Below are 20662 nucleotides of genomic sequence, written 5' to 3'. Positions count from 1 at the left end.
ACTGGACACCAGCTCCAACTGGTGGGACCAGATCATCCTGGAGTGGTGGGATGACCAGCAGTGGCTCCAGAATTTCCACATGCAAAAGGACACTTTTCTGGAGCTGTGTCAGTGGCTCAGCCCTGCCCTCAGGCGACAGGACACCCACCATCCCCCTCCAGAAGCATGTCACCATTGCCATCTGGAAGCTGACCACGCCAGACAGCTACCAATCTGTGAGGAACCAGTTCGATGTTGGAAGATCAACCATCAGGGCCATGGTCATGCAGGCATGGTGCTCTCATGCTAATGTTCCAGCTGGACCTCAATGAGTAGAACTTCTTCCAGGTGGTGATGGCATACTGTTTTCACAAAGGTTGTGGAGGACACAAGGGGGAGACATTCCTGTCAAGGTGGGGGCAGGGGCGGGAGGGGCAGAGATTGACCAGATTGGTAGGGGCTTTGAGCAGCCGTGCACAGCTGCTATCTGGCAGGCCCATCAGGGGACTGTGCAAATCCATGAGGTCCTGAAGGAGAGTTTCACCAAGGACCCCAGTAACACTCTCCCTCCACAAGAGGCCTGTGCAATGCCCTTCTTTGCCTTTCCTCCCTTAACCCTCCCTTCCTCTGCCCTCTTTTTCTCCCCTCCCCTGCACAGACAATAAAGTACACTTTTGCTTAGAAACAATAACAATTTTTTATTGAGGTAAATATAATTGGGGAGGTTTTGGGGAAAGAAGGGAGGTGGAAGAGGGAGGAGGGAGAAGGGAGAGGAGAGGCTCACAGTTGGGGCTGGGAGTAGCGCCTGCATTGGGTAGTGCCACTGCCTCATGTTCAGGGTCCTCAGTGGCCATGGAGGAGGGTTGTGGGGGAAGTTAGAGGGGTGGGAGCCAGCATGGGAGTAGCCACCAGGTGGTTGATGACCATATGGAAGGCTGTACAGATGGATTGACCCTGCTGCAGCAGCTCTCGCCAGGTGTTGTGGTGCAGCTGGAGGTGGTCCTCTAGTCTCCAGTCCTGCTGATCCATGGAGCACTGCAGGGCTCACAGGGCAGCCATATGCTCCCGCTGGAGGTCCTCATGGGCTCTCCAGCACAGGCGGATCACGACGATGACACAGGAGACAGCAATCACTCCTTTCTTGCTGTGGAGAACAAAGAGAAGGGCAGTCATGTCAGAGACACTATGCATGAAGCCTTGCACTCATCTCTGAGCTGAGACCAAAATGTCTTGGGTCAGACATAGGCGATGTGCTTCGAGCAAGGCCACCTGAGGCCTAGACAGTGGGCCCTTTCCTTCAGGGATACAGATGTCCAAGAGGCAAGTCTCATTACCCCCGTTTCCCAGGAACAAGCAGTCATGGGAAAGTGCCGGCCAGACTGGGAGCCTGTGGGTGAGAGGGGGGCCACGGGGCAGCTGGGCATCCCTCCATGCCATGCACATGCCAGGTCCACCAGTGATGGTGTCCCACAGGGAGAGGGCTTAAATCCCTGGCTGCAGAAGGAGAGTGGGGCAGCATGTTGGCAGAAGGGATGTGTGTGTGTGAGAGAGATGCTTCTCCACCTTGCATGCTGTCCCCAGGAGTGGATATGCCCATGTGCAGGACTCCTGAGTGTGTCTCCATGTCCCCAGTCTACTTCTAGTGAGGGTGTCCCACTTTGGTGTCAAGAGTAAGACAGGCCTCTCTAGACACCCTGTGTGCCAGAGCATAAGGGTCCTTTGTTGCTGCCGGCAGGGGCTGTGTCCCCCACACTAGTGCTCCACATGCACCCACGTGCACAGGCTGCTACGTGATCCCCAGCTGAGAAGGCCAAGTGAGAAGCACGCAACTGCCCCTTGCCAATTACTTTCTCTAGACACACATGGGGGGAGGTGGCAATGACACTCACCTGAGGGGCCTTCCCTGGCTTCGGACAATGCCTGAGACACATCCTGGGAGGGAGGTACTGGCTGCAGGGCAAGCTTGGAGTCCTGGCTGGCAGGCATGGTGCTGGTGCTGGCCTCATCCAGCTCCTCCACCTCCTTAGCTCTGCCTGCCCCACAGAAGGGTGATGACAGGCGTCTCCAGCCATGAGTCCACAACAGAGAGCTTCCCACCCACCCCAGATGTGGTGGAGTTGCGCATAATATGGGCAGGCCTGCAATGCCACTCTGGAGCAGGAGCTGCACTCCCTGGCCTTGACATAAGCCTGCCTGAGTTCTTTTACCTTCATGCGCACCTGCTCCTGGGTGCACGTGGCCCGGCTATTAGTCATCCAGCTGTAGACATCTTCATTCCTGTATCTGGTGTGGAGATCCTGGAGGTTTGCCTTCTCTTCCCAGACCTCAATGAGGTCCAGGATCTCTACACCAGGCCAGGGAGACACACGCCTTTTTTAGCCCTGGACAGGGTCCTGGGAGCTTCCTGAGGCAGTGCTAGCATCTGTGGGGGCCTCTTCTAGAGCCGTGGGCTCAGCCATGGCAGCAAGGAAGGCTGTGCAAAGTCCTGCTGCATGGCACAATCGAGCAGGGCCTGCTTCATGCCACAAGTCCTTTCCCTTCTGCCTGCACCTTTAACAGGTGCAGGGGAAGTGAAGCGATAGAGTTCTGATTAGTGTGGACAGAGTAGCCAGCATGACACTTGGTGGATTGCCTGGAGGCTCCTTATTTCGAAATAACTCCTGCTGTCCTGTCTACACATAAAATAACTATTTTGGAATAGGTGTTATTCCTCATAGAATGAGGATTACAGAATTTGGAATAAGATGACCACTATTTCAAAATTATTTCAAAATAGTGGGCTTGCTGTGTAGATGCTCACCTAGTTATTTCAGAATAACTCTGCTGTGTAGACAAGCCCTTACTAAAACATGAATTCAGGGTGATAGCATAGCTATAGTCACCTGGCATATTGTCAAATGGACCTATGATGTTAATGGCAAATTATTCCCCTCCCCCCCCCCCGTGCTGCATCTGGAAGAGGAACAGACTGTATTGGTAGCACATACAGGACAAGATGGCAATGATACAACTCACAAGTAATGCATTTTTGTATAGCTGCTTCAATTTCACCTCCATCCCTGGCCACCAGTACAGGTTCTGTAGACACGATGTCATTCTGACAGTTGCTTGTATATGAATTTTGGCTGTAGTTCATCTGATACTCAACCATACAGGTCATGTGCCCATCTTGTAGAGAAAGTTTGTCGTGTGCTATAAAGAAAGAGAACACAGCTGAATCAAAAGCATTTGCAGTTGTGTGACCAGATTGTCAGCAGTTCCTGCAATCTTTGTTAAATCAGGCATGCTAAGCAAGCAAATTTAAATTGTTCTGGTTTAACAGCTATGAAAGTGCCCATAATAAGCGGAACTACTTTTTAGTCATCAATCTGTATGGCAGGAGAAGGTAAGGGTAGGTGGATCAAGCAAGCAGCAGTCACATTCTTAATTCTCACATATGGCAGAGTATAGGCTGCAAGATGGTCTTTCTGACCATCAAGCAATTCACCTTCATATATGGAGATGTTTTTTGTGTTCCTCAGGGGTCCTCCCAAACAGTAATATCACTTGACTTCAGGCTGACTGGAATCATTCTTTGCAAAGCAGTAGGTGCTGATGTACGTCCCTATTATACATATGCACACGTTGACTCTCTAAAATCCGGGACTCTCTGTTACAGCAACATCTATGGTCCATCAGGACCACAAATACTGTTGGACCAGAGAGTCCCGGCTGGCCAGGTTCAGAAGCGCAGCCAGGGCTGGGCTGGCCGTGTGGAGACCAGCCCCAGCAGAGCCAGTGCAGTGGAGAGCACATCCCTGGCCAGGGCTGATGGCAAGGAGCATAGCCCCAGACAAGGCTGGAGGTAGCGAGGCGGGTAGCCAGGAACACAGTCTCAGCTGGGGCTGGCACGGTGCAGGAGCGCAGTCCTGGCCAGAACTGGAATCGGGAGCACAGCCCTGGCTGGGGCTGGAGGCACCTGGGTGCACAGCTCAGAGTGTCACTGTGGGAGTGGGGACGCAGCACTGGTCAGGGCTGGAGGCAGTGGGGCTGGTCCCCGTCTGGAGCTGGTGTTGTGGGGGGGACGCAGCCCCAGCCAGGCATGCCCAGTGGAGGGCTGGAGGCAGCAGCAACGAGTGCAGCCCCACCAGGCAGCAGAGCCTACAGCTGGGCAGGGAGCATTGACCTCCCCTCGTCTGGCAAACTCCATCATTTGGGATGACTTAGGCCCAGAGGATGCTGAACAAGGGAGGTCCAACCTGTATAAAGGAATAGTCCATCATACAAAACACACAGATCTCTGCAGTCCTACTGTAGCATAAAGTTGGTGATAAACAGTGTGTGACTCAAGAATAGAAAAACATCTCTGTGCTACAAAGTTCCACAAACTTCTTCTCTAGGTGGGAATGGACAACTGACAAACACAATAGCTTTATTAGATTTTCTTAAGTCTGTGCAAAGACAAATACCTCCCATCACCATCTTTGTTATTGTCAGTGAGATCCAGTCAAATAATTCAATTTATTCAATTCTAATACTAGTTCTGTACTAGTCTGTACTAGTTTTAAGCTCTTGTGATACCGACTCTGCCTGAGAATGGAGGCTCCTTCTTACCATCCTCAATGAGTGTAGAATTGGAGTTGGTTCTTAATGGTTCCTGACGGGGTAGAAAGAATACATTCATCAACTACCTGCATGTTTAGGTAGGATAGGTGTATCCCTACACACAATATATAATTCTGCTTGTATTATCAAAAGTCAGATACGTCAAAGCAGCCAAGCACAGGCTTGCAGTTAATCAAGTAGCACTGTTGGCATAAGCTTTTCGGTAAGTGCCACACATCCAAAGTACTGCAAATAAAAATGATTCAGGTAGCATAGAAATTGCTGAGCCAGTCTCTCACATTAATTCTACCACCTGGTGCTTCACTTTTGCTGTAGCAGAAACATGAGCAACACATTATTTTATCCACACGTGAAACTGCTTCTGTTCACACTCAAAAGAATATCAGGAGGCACAGTAAGGGTGTGCTTATTGATGAGACTAGTTGCTTCAGCATACCTTAGAAAACTCTCCATCCCCACTGAGCTGCTTTTGCAGGACATCTTAGTTTGTGGTATGTTTAAATCCACAACAGTAACATACTATTCCCTTGAGCATTTTGAAGTCACTGGGCCTTTTGATTTCTAATTTGTATTACTCGTATAGGCTGCGTCTAGACTGGCATGATTTTGCGGAAATACTTAGAAAAGTTTTTCCGTTAAAAGTATTTGTGCAAAAGCGCGTCTAGATTGGTCCCGAAGTTATCATTACAACGTTGCGCTTTTGCGCAAAAGTGCGTCTACATTGGGGAGACGCTTTTGCGCAAAAGTGGAAGCCTGGAACCATTTTGAAGAGGGCAAGAGGGCACCAGCTCTTTCCAGGGGAGGGGGCTGGAGCTCCTTTGAGACACGTGCTTAAAGGGATCTCGCTGGACAGCCTTTTCTCTCCTGCTGCGTGTTGTACCAAATAAAAGCAAGCAGGATCTTATGAGGGGGATAAGGCAAAAAGCCACATTTATTGTAAAGATGATAATAAAAAAATAAAGAAAAGATAGAAGCAAACAATGTTGTTTAACTACTTATTCCTAACACTACTTAACCCTTATACACTTGTGTGTGTATATATATATATATATATATATATATATATATATATATATATACATATATATACACACATATAACCATTCATTCATACATCCATTCATTCAAGTTCTGTGTATAGTTACCAGCCTGGAAGTTGCTTGTGACAGAATACTGGCCAGGTACTCTGTACACAAGTGATGGTAGTGGGGAGCGAAGTCCTGATCAGATGCGCATCTGAAGCTCCTGGTGGGCTGGCAGCAGAACCTTGGACTCTGATTCCATAGTTTTTTAGTCCAGTTCTTATAGGAATTTCTTCCTATGCCAGTCTATGGAAATTGCTGCATCATGCTGATATCTCCAGGGTGGCTGCCAGGTGCTCGTCAGTGATCTCATCGGGTGGACCTCCAGTACTTGGTTTTCTCCACTTGACACCTTTTGGTTGCACTGGCACCTGACGCCTTCTTCAGCCCTTTGTTGCTGTATTCTCAGGCTGGCACCTCTCAGAGCCATTCATTCATCATCCAAGCACTCTCTCATACATTCATACAGTATTTTGTATAATAATAAAAGTTGTAGTTACAAAAGTTTCTGGGTGGTATTGCTTAAAACATTCTCTGAGTGCTGAGTAAAGTTACAATGTTTTAAAGAGAACAGGCGTGAATTCTGTAACAATGCCCTTAGTTAATTACAGGGCTTGGCTCCCATAGCAGAGTTAGTGGCTTGACAATGCATCCTTACAATGTATCTCTGCAATGTCAATTTCAAGCAGCCCCTTGCACAAACTTGAGCATGCCCTGGAGCACAGAGGGGGGGGGGCTGTTTCTGGTTACATAGGATTATATTTTTAACAGTTCTAAGTTACATGACCTAATATATTATATTCTAAAGGGGCAATAATAATAATAAATCTAAACATTTAACAATCTTAACAAATAATAATAATAAGAAGAAGAATTAATAATAAATCTAAACACTTTTAAGTTGTGGGGAACAAATTATGGGGAGTCACTTCCATTTGTGGGAATCACATTTTTAATACATTAATATATTATCCCTACATGCGTACTATAGGACCTCTTGCAGGGACTGACAGCCATAGCAGTTTTTGTGGTTGCCCTCTGCCTTTTTGGACACCACTGCCTTTTGCCTTTTAGTGCCTTTGCCTGTTTTTTTTTTCATCTTGCTGGTTTTTTGTGCCATGGAGCCAGGGGTGGCCATGTGCCTGCTCTGGCCCCTTCCGGCCATTTTGTAGTGCCTGCAGCTGGTGTTCCAGGCTGCTGCCCTCCTCTTCCAGGACCCGGAGGTGCAGATCACTCTGGACTTCCTCACCAGAGAGGCCATGCGTGGAGAGGCCACTGTGGATACTGGACACCTGTATGGACTGGTGGGACCGACTGGTCCTAGGACAATGGGACGACCAGCAATGGCTCTGGAACTTTCGCATGCGAAAGCAGACGTTCCTGGAGCTATGTGCCTGGCTCACCCCTGGGCTCCAGAGAGCCACCACCTGGCTGCAGGCACCCATCCCCATCAACAAGAGGGTCGCCATCGCAGTCTGGAAGCTGGCCACCCTGGACAGCTACCGATCGGTGGCATACCAGTTCGGGGTGGGCAGATTGACCGTCGGTGTAGTCGTGTTGGAGGTAAGTCCCAGGGGGAATGGTGCTGCACTCCATGCCCAAGGGCAACCAAGACTCCAGGCTGGGTCACCCAGGGCTTTGGGCCATCCCTCCCTTGCACATGCCTGCTGGTGGGGGCGGGGCCCTGGTGTGTGCGTGAGCACTGACGGACATGTTCTCCCAGGCCCCATAGTAGGGTCACCTCAGTCTCCCTTTACAACTCCCTCCCATCCCCTTACCTCCCAATAAACAACAAACACAGGTTTTTTGTTTTTTTTTTAAACACAAACTTGTAACTTTTTATTTACAATGGGGAGATCTAGGATGGGAGGAGGAGGACACCTTCAACTGGGAGGGGGAGGGAGCTACTCCTGGGAGGGGTGGCCCCTGTGACTGCTTCTGTGGGAGCGGACCTGCACATGGGAGGCAGGCCATGTCGGGGCAGGCAGCACGGGGAGGTAAGCAGGAGGGGCAGGGGCAGTGCTAGGGGAGGGATTGCGGGGGCATGGGGCAAGGCCATGCCATAGTGGATGGCATGGCCAATGTGTGCAGTGAGAGTGGTGATTGAATCTGCCATGCATGTGCACTGGGCCTGGAAGGAGCCCCAGGTCTCCTGGCGCCACTGCAGGTCTGCCTCCACACGTCAAGTGATGGCTGCCTTGACACGCTCAACGGCCTGTACATGGCGCCGAAGGAGCTGGTCCCAGTGGCGGATCTGCTGCCTTGGTGGTTGGGCGGCTGGGGGTGCTGCCGCAGGGCTGGAGGGTCCCCGTCTTGTGCTTGGTCCCACTGCAGGGAACAGAAGAAAGGATGGGTCAGTCAGGCAGCCCGGCCACTGTCCCCACACCTCATGCCCTCCACCACTGAGCCCAGCTGACACCACAGTAGTGTGGCTTGGGCCCACTCGTTTCCCCCTCTCCTCCCTCCGTGTTGTATGTTTGCATGCAGGACCGCCCCTGCAGTAGGGTCCTCCTCTGTGTATTATAACCACCAGTCTGTGTCTTGGCCCCTTGGAGGGTGGGAGGGCGCTTGTGTTGTGTTAACTTGTGGAACTCCCTGCCGGTGGAGGCTGTGAGGCTTTGGGCTAATCAATGGTGTTTGACAGGGAGCAAGATGAATCCCCACAGAGCGCCTGGGAGCACATCTGGCAGACGTGGTCTGGGCTCTCAGATCCCCATCACATGGGATGTCTCCTGGATGGAACCAGGAGAGTGACTGGGGAGTGTACCGTTCTTGCAGCAAAACTCAGGCGGCCCTAGGACCGGCCCGAGCGCTTCCTCCCCTCCCTCTCCCCCTCGCCCTCACACACGGTAGCCCAGGGACATGTGTGGCCACAGTGGGGACTTCCCTCGGGGGGCCAGCCAAGGCACCAGGAGCAGGCGAGAGGCTCAGTGGGGGCCACGCTCACAAGCTATGATGTTGTAGTTTTACCAGGAGCAGCTGGCTGTGCCACAGAGCCCAGGCATGGGACAGTGTGCCATTCTGTGTGCTGCACTCTTGCGGAGGTGCGGGCTCTGGCCTGAGCCCCTGGGGCCCTGGCTGGTTCCAGCCGGCATCCACCCTTCCACCCTGGTCCCGTCGGATGTGTGTGAGCAGCACGGTCCCAGGCGTGCCCTGGAGCTGCCTGCCACGGCCACATGGTTGCACGTGCTGCATATTGCCTAATGCTACACAGCCCATGCTGCTCATGTGGCCTGAGTGATGTGCTCTCCCCCTCTCCCCTCCGGCCCCCCCGCCCCGGCCCTTGTGAGTGCAAAGTGCAACACTCACCGGTGGATCCTTCCCTGGCCTCCGAGGACACACGGGAGACGTTGGGGCTGCTGGAGGAGGCCTGCAGGGTGACAGTGCTGACCTCGTCCTCTGACCCACTGCTGGTGTCTCCTTTTCCCACCTCGGTGATCCTGGTGACAGGGGTGGGGGGGGACACATGCACACTGGTGTCCACAGGGACATCCGGTCCCTGCAGTGCTGGCTGGCCCAGGATGCGGTGGAGCCATTGGTAGTGGGGGCAGGTGTCAGCTCCTGCACCCTGGCCCTCGCTGGCCCTGACATAGCCCAGGCGCAGTTCTTTGACTTTAGCCCGGACTTGCTCCAGGGTCCAGGCTGGATGTCCCTGCTGGGCAAGCGCCTGGACCATGCGATGAAATATGTCTGCGTTCCGGCGCCGGGAGTGGGTGCTGTGTAGGGTCTCCTTCTCCTGCCAGAGGTCCAGTAGGGCCTCCAGCTCTGCCGGGGACCAGGACGGGACTCGCTGTTTCCGGGCCCTTGGGGCCTCCTGCGCTGGGGGTGCGGGTGGTTGATCCCCCCCCGGAGCTGCCATCGTGCTCTGGGTGGCATTGGGGACAGCAGGGGCCACGTGGGTCAGCAGAGTGTGGCAAAGGTGCTTCTGCCTCATGGCCTCTGCAGGCTGCGTCTGCCTTAAGGGGCTCGGGTTACCAGGAAGTCTGGGAGCTTTCTGCTGCTACAGAACCTCCAAACGGCCACTAGGGCTTTTTTCCATTTATCCTGCTTTTCCGCAAAACGTCTTAGCTGCCTGTCTACACTGGCCCTCTTGCGCAAAAACATTTGCACAAAAGGGCTTTTTCCTGAACGGGAGCGTCAGAGTATTTGCACAAGAAGCACTGATTTCGAACAGTAGAATGTCAGTGCTCTTGCGCAAATTCTCGCCGCCAGTGTAGACAGATAGCAAGTTTTTGCGCAAAATCACCTGCTTTTGCGCAAAATCTTGCCAGTCTAGACGCACCCATATAATGTTTTGACTGCCTTGCTGTAGTCCACATCTAAGTAGTTGCATGGCTTTTATCACAGCTTCTGTACCTGCACTCTCTATTTTCACTTCCACCATAGCTGACTCAGTATGATTAGCAATAGTTATGTATCAGAGGGGTAGCAGTGTTAGTCTGAATCTGCAAAAGCGGCGAGGAGTCCTGTGGCACCTTATAGACTAACTGAAGTGTAGGAGCATAAACTTTTGTGGGCAAAGACCCACTTCGTCAGATGCATGTTCATGTTCGTCACATGCATCTGACGAAGTGGGTCTTTGCCCATGAAAGCTTATGCTCCTACACTTCAGTTAGTCTATAAGGTACCACAGGACCCCTTGCCGCTTTAGCAATAGTTATGATTTTCTAAAACATCACATATGATTAAATTAGTAGATGTTCTCTCCTATGGGGCACAACTAATTTCTCCAAAAAGCTGATCTCAAATTATTTTATATGACACGTTGCCAAGAAATATCACACTGACAATTGATTTCCTTAAAGTAGGAATCTGTTGACTCCTCTATTGTTTTCTTCACCCTGACAGAATTTATAGCATTTTGCTACCACATATGCTGTCGGCACATATGCAAATCTTTAATACATTGAGTGCAGTTTAATTTTTCACTCAAAAGGGAAGAGTCTGGAATATAAGTGCTCCTAGGCAGTAAATAAGGAGAACATATTTTCTAGATTTGAAAAGTTCTTTGTCATTAATTCCAAGAGTGTAGGGCTCAAATATGCTATTCCACATTTTAAAAAGCAATTGGAAGCTCACCTAGTCTTTAAGGAATGGGTGCAGGTGGAGTCAAGGACAGAAGGGCCATCCTTATTGCCAGTTTGTGGAGTAGCAGAGGCAAAAGCTGAAAAAGTGAACTATAACAAGGTTTTGTTTTATTATAAATCATTAATTATTATTTATTCGTATTATTAAAACAACATACAGGCAGCTCCAGAAACAGTTACAGGAGCAGAAGCTTTCCCAGATCAGCTGTGTCACATACCTATTTATGTTTTCTGACAAAGTTTAAAAAACAAACCACTCAGACGACCACTCCCAGTATGCAATACTGGGTGTCGTACTGCCACATATCCCTATTTCACTCCCCACCACCCTCTGCCTAATGAGAAGGGATTTGAATTTGGGCTACCCACCTTCCAGGTAGAACTCTTATCACTTGTTGACAGAATCACTCGTGCCCAATGCATATTTAGTTTATAGAAATTTAAACAGCTTCAGCAGAAGAGCTTGAGAGTGTCCCACATTAGTGTGGAGTTAGATATGCTCAGATCATACAGGATAGAAGGAGAGGGAGACACCTAGTTTCACCTGGTTTAAGAATCCCATTGCAACTTAGATGAGATACACTGTAGGCACCTATGTTATGCACATTCACAGCAATGGAAACATGAGTGCTTAGGGAGATTTTCCAGTGAAAACATAGGCATCTCCAGAGTTAGCTGAGCAGTGGTTTTTAGGATCTTAGGGTATGTCTACACTAGGCCCCTAGTTCGAACTAGGGGGGCTAATGAGGGCGTCCAAAATTGCAAATGAAGCACGGGATTTAAATATCCCGCGCTTCATTAGCATGTTCCTGGGTGGTCGCCATTTTGGAAACTGACTAGCCCGGAATAACTGCCCGCATCTACACGTGGCAGTGAAATGGGAGTTTGAAGTAAACCCCTAGCTCAAATTAGCTGTTACTCCTCGTGGAATGAGGTTTAACAGCTAATTTGAGCTAGGGGTTTACCTCAAACTCCCATTTCACTGCCACGTGTAGATGCGGGCAGTTATTCCGGGCTAGTCAGTTTCCAAAATGGCGACCGCCCAGAAACATGCTAATGAAGCACGGGATATTTAAATCCCGTGCTTCATTTGCAATTTTGGTCACCCTCATTAGCCTCTCTAGTTCGAACTAGGGGGCTAGTGTAGACGTACCCTTAGTGGCACCTACATTTTGGACTTCAGGTAGGGTTACCATATTTGAACTTTCAAAAAAGAGGACACCCCTGAGAGGGAGTGTATCTGTATCCGTATCTACCAACTCACGTTGTATTACTGTGTTATATATTATAAAAACACATAAATACAACATGGGGTGGTAGATATGGATAGAGATACATTAATACAACGTGAGTTGGTAGATACTGATACACCCCTGAGAGGGAGTGTCCTCTTTTTTGAAAGTTCAAATATGGTAAACCTATATGAGCCAAATTGAGAGTATATACTTAGTAAATTACAAATTTAATTTAGGTTTAATTTTGTGCTTAGAAGTATTGGACGACCTTATAGAAACCCTGAGCTTTAATTCTATACTCTGACATTGTTTAAGTATATTATCCATGCAGTAATTCATAATATTTTTATACCAGCTAATGGCAAAATGAGGTCATTCACGACAGTGAAGATTTAAATAATTATTTTTACAAGAATTATGCTTACTTTAATGGTTTCATTGTAATGCAAGATTATTTTATGTTTAACACATCATGTATCACTACTGCTGTACTATTATTCTTTTTCTATTTCAAATAGAACACCAAGAAAGGCCAATCAACACATTATAACAAAAGGGAAGATGAAACGATTTGCATTAAAGAATCTGTTGTTCAGTAAGGAGCAATATTTTATATTATGAGGCCTGTCTGGAGATTTTACTGACTTGCATCCCACAATGTATTATAATTAATTTGAAGAGATATTTAGAGCTCACTGAAAAAGATAATCTGTCATAATCCTCTGAAATAGTCTGTCAGCACACAGCTAACTTCAGGAAACTTGTCTACATATCAAATATTACCAACAAAACCAGAATCACAAATGATCCTTTTGCTTTTACTTTGGGCAGAAAGGATGAAGAATAGATGTACATAGAGGCCCAACAACCTTCTCACCACTAGTCTAGGTCTCTCAAAGCTGATTCAAAACACCTCAGAGAAATGTATACTGCCTTGTAGTATCTCGTGCTAGTAGAGAATGGCTCTGCAGAGTCCGGTCTCCATTTCCCCTTCTCTTGGGGCTCCTGAAGAACTCCACACAGTCCAAAGTCAGGAGGACAAAATTTCCCTTTTAGAGTTCTACATTTTAAAGTTTGTATAAACTAAAATCTGTTCACTAGACTCAAAATAAAGCCTTCCTGGGCTGTATCCCTCTTGAGTTCAGGAGGTTGCATAGCCCTCCTTCCTTGGAGACTATTTTTCTGACCTCCACCCCTGCTTTCTTCAGGAACCCTAGCAGCAGTTCTCCGTGTAGCTTTCTCTTATCTCCATGGAGTGATCAGTGGAGAGCCCTGCCTCTGTGCAGTATCACAGATGCAGTGGACCACGCTCTCAGAGCACATCTTTATAGCAGTGTTATTTCAGAGTAACTGACATTATTCCAATATAGAAGTCTGTGTCTACACTCAAGCAGTTATTTTGACAATGTCAAAATAATGTCGAGCTGGAAGACTTCTTACTCCAACTCCTGTAGCTCTGATTTTACGAGGAGTAAGGGAAGTCGAAGAAAGAATGCTCTCTCTCGGACTTCCTGTTGTGTAGACAGCGCCAAAAGTTGAATTTAGCTATTTCGATTGATGTAGCTCAAATTGCATAGCTTATTTTGGCTTTAGCCCTGCTGTGTAGAGGTGTTCTCAAAAAGGCCAAGCACCCTGTGTCATGCTCCTGTGTTGTATTTGACTGGGGAAACACAAAAGAAACAAACAAACAAAAAACCTTCCTTCCTACATATCTTGTCCTTCATCCCAAAGTATTTCCTCCAAACCTTTCAGAATTAGAAGAATTAACTTTTTTCCACATGCTTCTCAATTGCCTGAGTTGAACCAGAAACCAAAGTGCCAAAAGAACTAGTTCCTGATTTCCATCCTATTTTTGCAGCCCCAGAAAGGTGTAGAACAGCTTTGACAGTTTAACAAAAACATTTGAATTTCTGGATGCTTCACTGAATTTAACTTCCTATCCTTTGCTCACAAATAGACTTCACCTTTGTTGCTTATCTGGCACTCTCCATAGTCACTACATTTGCTTAGAAATAATTAAAGAGAACAAATCAACCACAGGCATTTTGCTTAAATTCTAGCTTCTCCTGGGTTGTCTCTCTTTCTTCCCAGTTCCCCTCTTAGATGTAATATTCAAGATGAAGACATTTGGGAAAAAACAAACAAAAGACAGAATACACCATGTACCTTGGTAGAATAGTGTATTGCATGAAAACATATGCTGTGTCTTACAGAAATAATTGCACAGTAAGCCCTAGTTCTTAAAACTAGTTCACCACAGTAATTAAAAGAGCTGTTAACCTGACTTAATTCCCAGTTAGGACTTTCTAAAAAACTCATTTTAAGAAACAAAAGTCAATGTCTCCCTGGCCATTTTAAATATGAGCTCAAGCTCCTGTTAATTTAATATATTAAATTAACGGGGGGCTCCTGCATATATGATTTTATGTGATGTTTTAATATTTCATCCATGGTTTAATGGTTTTAAAATAATCAGTCTTCAAAACCAACCTGAGAAGTGAAACACATTAAGAAATTGCTGTGTTCAGACTGCTGTGACCTTATGTAGATGGCCCAGTTACTAACCTCTACAATTTGTATTATATGTTCACAATACAGCATTTTTCAGGGGTTGGGGGAGAAAAAGACTTAGTCATAAAGCCTCCTTTGACCCAGACTAATAAATAAAATGAAATACATTTGTAACACTTCTGCCAGGTAGTGCCAGCAACAGCCAGGGCTGGGTTCAATATCTAGGGGTCCCTTTTCTACCATCTCACACAGAACTGGCTCGAGACCCCTCCCAGTAGCCTGGGAAATTCACACATCCCTGTGCGCCTCTGAGAGGCAATGCTTCCCCACTCACAAGCACAGAGTCTGAGTGTAGAAAAGAAACTTTTAATGAAAGAGGGAGAGGTTACATGGAATTAGCTTGGGAAAATACCACAAAAAGAGTTCATAACCCCCCCTCGAGTAACCATCCCAGCTCAAATGGATCAAGCAATGTCCTTTGCCTCTCAGGCTCACTAGTCCAACAATGTAAGGGTTCCATTCACTTACCCAAACTTTCTCCATACCCCACTTCAAACATCCACTTACAGCATCGTCCAGTCAGTGTGGACCCTGACGCATCACCCTGAGAACTCCACTCATTGAGCCTGAGGCCATGCCACCTTTGTGCTGCTCCTGTGATCCGCTTGCACCACCTGCCACTGCTCCTACCAGCTGCCCGCTGGTCATTCCCACCAGATGCCCGCCATTCCTGCCAGCTGCTCTGCTGGCTGCAATGGATCTGGCTCCAGGCCAAACCAGTGACTTCAGCTATTAGTGATTTCAACTCTTTAGCCACCAGCTAGACTGGCAAAAGATTCCAGCTTCCACTGAAATAGCAAAAAGAATCCTGATGGGCTGTGTCTACACTGGCATGAATTTCCAGAACTGCTTTAAATGGAATAGTATTCCTTTTTAAGTTTTTCCGGAAAAGGAGCGTCTACATTGGCAGGCTGCTTTTCCGGAAAAGCCCTTTTTCCGGAAAAGCGTCCGTGGCCAATGTAGACGCGCTTCTCCGGAAAAGAGCCCCAAGCGTCATTTTCACGATCGGGGCTTTTTTCCGGAAAAGACTACTGGGCTGTCTACACTGGCCCTTTTCCGGAACAGTGTTCCGGAATAAGGACTTATGCCCGAGCGGGAGCAGAATAGTTTTTCCAGAATAGCGGCTGATTTTGTACAGTAGAGCATCGTTGCTTTTCCGGAAATTCAAGGGCCAGTGTAGACAGCTTGCAGCTTATTCCGGAAAAGTGGCTGATTTTCCAGAATAAGTGGCCCAGTGTAGACACAGCCATGGTGTCTGCTTTATGTCTATCCTTAGAACAAGGGGGCGGGGAAGAGGGCAGGTTGAACCAGTCTTACAGCTCATGCCTGGCAGGCATGAATCAGGCTGGCTCAAGTCCTTTTCCCCCCAACTCAGTTCACTCAAGTCTGGAAGGGGGAGGCTTGTACATCTGAGACCCCTTACAATGATGGTGTCTATCCTGCAAGCACTGGTGTCATATTTTATAGTTCCCACATTTAGGGGTAGCATGTTTTGTTACCCCACAACAACCCAAATTACTTACAATACATCACATTCCATTCTAACAACCGATCCTCCATCAGCCCTGACTGAATTGAATTTACATAACCACACCCATCCCCATCCCAGCATGAGCTGTATTTACATATCAACAGTTAATTATCTTGCAGGGCTAGACAACTTCAGCTGGCTGCATTGCAAACAGTCCTTCAGACCCTTGGCTTACACATTAAACTTGTAGAGTAAGACAACTAGAAAAGCAAAACCTCCTCAGAGTTTGTTTATATATAATAAAAATCAGCTATTACAGACTTCATATGAAACCAACTGGATTACTAAATTGCATTCATTTTAGGCTTCTTTTGATATTTAAAGGTCACTTTGCCTCTCATTCTTTTAAGCAGAATGAAAAGCTATTTAGTCAATTCAACCATAGTGACCCAGCAGGAATTTACCTCTCTGGCTTCAAGAGAAATGACTGTTACTTCCTTTCATGGGCAGGTTTGCTATAGGATTGTACTGAAATTGACTAAAATGTCCCTTGTAGCTATTCTATAGAAATACCATCTACCTCCAGCTCATTGAAACCTTTTCTTAAAGTAAGGTCATTGCATTTTGTATAGAGATTGCACACTTGATATGGGCTGAAGAAATTAAATTAATTTTAACACTAAAAGCAAAGACAGCTGGACATTTCCCTTTCATATTTTCCAAACAGTATTTGGAAAGAATAGTAAAGTAACATTCTCAAAGTAACATTCTAATTTACCCTCCATATGAGCTTCAACTCAGCCTTTACATGCTAATGGTTGGGGTCAGCAGAAGGGGTAAAGGAGGGGAATTCACTCAAGTGAGCAGAATGCCAACACATTCATGAGGATAACTGATCCAACCACATCCATACTCCATTGGGTTTGGTTGATTCGTGCACAAGGATTTGAATTGTGTCTATATTAGATGGAGGTGTGAAATGTTGATCCAAGAGTTCCCATTGGCACTGATACCTGATGTCTGACCACACCACTGAACCTGCCAACCTGCCCTGTAGGGCATTCTACCACCCTGTCCTATTGAGCCAGAAGCTCTGGTCTCCTCCAGCAAAGACACAGAGTTAAGCTAACAGCACTTCAGAAGAGTAACACAGACAGTCACAAGAGCTCAACTTTGGGAAGATTCAGTCACAGAGATTTGACAGCACCAAGGAGCACAGCTCCGGTGAAACCAAACCCCCAAATAAATCCACCTTACTCTGTATAAAAGTTTTACACAGAGAATGCTCATAAAGTTTGTTGCTTTTATCATAGAATAATATAATACTAGGACTGGAAGGGACCTCGAGAGGTCATCGAGTCCAGTCCACTGCCCTCATGGCAGGACCAAATACTGTCTAGACCATCCCTGATAGACATTTATCTAACCTACTCTTAAATATCTCCACAGATGGAGATTCCACCACCTCCCTGGGCAATTTATTCCAGTGTTTGACTACCCTGACAGTTAGGAACTTTTTCCTAATGTCCAACCTAAACCTCCCTTGCTGCAGTTTAAGCCCATTGCTTCTTGTTCTATGCCCAGAGGCCAAGATGAACAAGTTTTCTTCCTCCTCCTTATGACACCCTTTTAGATATCTGAAAACTGCTATCATGTCCCCCCTCAATCTTCTCTTTTCTAAACTAAACTAACCCAATTCCTTCAGCCTTCTCTCATAGGTCATGTTCTCTAGACCTTTAATCATTCTCGTTGCTCTTCTCTGGACCCTCTCCAATTTCTCCACATCTTTCTTGAAATGCGGTACCCAGAACTGGACACAATACTCCAACTGAGGCCTAACCAGTACAGAGTAGAGTGGAAGAATGACTTCTCGTGTCTTGCTCACAACACACCTGTTAATGCATCCCAGATTCATGTTTGCTTTCTTTGCAACAGCATCACACTGCTGACTCATATTCAACTTGTGGTTCACTATAACCCCTAGATCCCTTTCTGCCGTACTCCTTCCCAGACAGTCGCTTCCCATTCTGTATGTATGAAACTGATTGTTCCTTCTTAAGTGGAGCACTTTGCATTTGTCTTTATTAAGCTCCATCCTATTTACCTCAGACCATTTCTCCAATTTGTCCAGGTCATTTTGAATTATGACCCTATCCTCCAGATTAGTCGCAACCCCTCCCAGCTTGGTATCATCTGCAAACTTAATAAGCGTATTTTCTATACCTATATCTAAATCGTTGATGAAGATATTGAACAGATCCGGTCCCAAAACAGACCCCTGCGGAATCCCACTTGTTATGCCTTTCCAGCAGGATTGTGAACCATTAATAACTACTCTGAGTACAGTTATCCAGCCAGTTATGCACCCACCTTATAGTAGCCCCATCTAAGTTGTATTTACCTAGTTTATTGATAAGAATATCTTGTGAGGCCGTATCAAATGCCTTACTAAAGTCTAGGTATACCACATCTACCGCTTCTCCCTTATCCACAAGACTCGTTATCCTATTAAAGAAAGCTATCAGATTGGTTTGACATGATTTGTTCTTTACAAATCCATGCTGGCTGTTCCCTATCACCTTGCCACCTTCCAAGTGTTTACAGATGATTTCCTTAATTACTTGTTCCATTATCTTCCCTGGCACAGAAGTTATCAATGAAAGAGAGATGCAAAATGGTTGTTCCCCTCCCCCTCTCCCCTCCCCCGTTACAATTCTTTATACAGGGTTTGATAATAAACAAATGTGATTTTATTAAGTATGAAAAAAGATAGAGCAAAGTAAGTTACTGAGCTAAAATAAACAAATCGTGCCAGCTAAGCATGAGAAATGTTTACAAATCATAATTTCTCACCCTAGTCCTTATTTCATGTAAAGGTCTTCAGGCCCAAGCTGATCTTTTTTCTGACCTGGGTTCATCTGTTTCTTCCTCCCTTGTTAAAGTCCTTTGTTTCCAGGTCTCTTCATGTGTCCTCTTGAGGTGGGGAGCTCTCTGTGAAACCACATGAAGACCATCATTTTCTTCCTATCCCTTAAAATAGAATTTCCCCAAAGTAGGAAGTCTTTATTCCATTCCCCTCTCCTGAGCCCAATGGAAAATACCAAATTCATGATGGATTCCAGTACCAGGTGGCATGGTCCCATGTCTTTGTAAGACCAATCACAGTTTAGGCTTACAAGAAAAACAGAACTATTCACAGGTCCTTGTCTTGAGCACTGGGCCATTAAGTTGCTTAAGTACCACTAATGGCTTTCACTAGAAGACCTAGATTAATAAACAGATTTATAATTTCTAACTTCATATACAAAAAAAGATAGTTGTACACAGGTATAATATGCACACATAGTGGATCACAAGCTCTTGAATATTAGGTTACTGGCCCCATTTTCCATAAAGCATCTTTGAATTATGCATATTCATATTAAAACACATTTACATAAAATTAACTAACAAAGACAAGTTGTGAAATTATACTTAAAGAAACTGACACCTTAGTGAACTTAGGTTCCTCAGTATCAAGCAGGAAGTCTAGTCAAATAGACAACTTTGTTTTTTGAAGAATCTACAGTCATAAGTATCATGACTTCAGGGGCAATTCAAAGAACGTGTTCTTTTGAACAGATAAAACAATATCCAATGTTCCCACAGTGATTATATTTGACTTCTGTGCAGGACATGCTCAGAGAGGCCTTTGATTTACAATTCTGAATCTTTAACTTCATTTATAGTCTTCTTTGACCTCAGCCTTGGACCTGCCACAAAAGAACCACTAACATATGCAGAGTGTGAAATGATGTGGATGAGATCATTTCAAATTAAAAATGAAATTAGAGAGGATTTTGAAAGGCTTAGCTATGGTTCTTACAAGATTCCACCATTCTAGGGTAGGATAAGAAGCAGACCACACGTGAGAATTGTGGAAAGCAGTGCTCTCTGCAGTTATCAAGGAACTCTGAGGGTATGTCTACACTACCCTCCTAGTTCGAACTAGGAGGGTAATGTAGGCATACCGCACTTGCAAATGAAGCCCGGGATTTGAATTTCCTGGGCTTCATTTGCATAAGCGGGGAGCCGCCATTTTTAAAACCCCGCTGGTTCAAACCCCGTGCAGCGCGGCTACACGGGGCTCGAACTAGGTAGTTCGGACTAGGCTTCCTATTCCGAACTACCGGTACTACCGTACCGTGGAACGAGGTGTACCGGTAGTTCGGAATAGGAAGCCTAGTCCAAGCCCCGTGTAGCCACGCTGCACGGGGTTCGAACCAGCGGGGTTTTAAAAATGGCGGCTCCCCGCTTATGCAAATGAAGCCCGGGAAATTCAAATCCCGGGCTTCATTTGCAAGTGCGGTATGACTTTGTGCTTTCCAGTGCTGGGAGATCGATTGTGTCGGACACCTACACACGTATTTGGGGATCAAGAGATACCCTCCTGAATGTAGGTGAAAAACCAATGCTAGACATCAGGGAGAGCACAGAACACATTGACAGATTCCTCAGGTTACATTCTTTCCTTTAAATGTATGTTCTACCTGCATTACTTCTTCATTTCATCGATCCTGTGAGGTATTGAGCACCCATAATTCTTGGCAGGTACATGCCTAACTAGGCTGATTCATGGCATGCAGGGCAGTT

The 20662-nt window shown here is 46.6% G+C and overlaps 1 long non-coding RNA gene across 1 annotated transcript; it reads right to left on the bottom strand.

Moving 5' to 3' along the window:
• Positions 1 to 715: 715 nt before the first annotated feature.
• Positions 716 to 19016, bottom strand: LOC112546693 (uncharacterized). Its single transcript, XR_003090410.2, has 4 exons — positions 18884 to 19016; positions 10746 to 10830; positions 2995 to 3171; positions 716 to 1123 (listed from the first exon to the last, which is right to left on the bottom strand). It is a non-coding gene; the product is annotated as an uncharacterized LOC112546693 (long non-coding RNA).
• Positions 19017 to 20662: the final 1646 nt, after the last annotated feature.

Source organism: Pelodiscus sinensis, chromosome 5, assembly GCF_049634645.1.
Source record: "Pelodiscus sinensis isolate JC-2024 chromosome 5, ASM4963464v1, whole genome shotgun sequence".
Lineage (NCBI taxonomy): Eukaryota > Metazoa > Chordata > Testudines > Trionychidae > Pelodiscus > Pelodiscus sinensis.
This window is presented reverse-complemented; position numbering and strand designations above follow the sequence as displayed.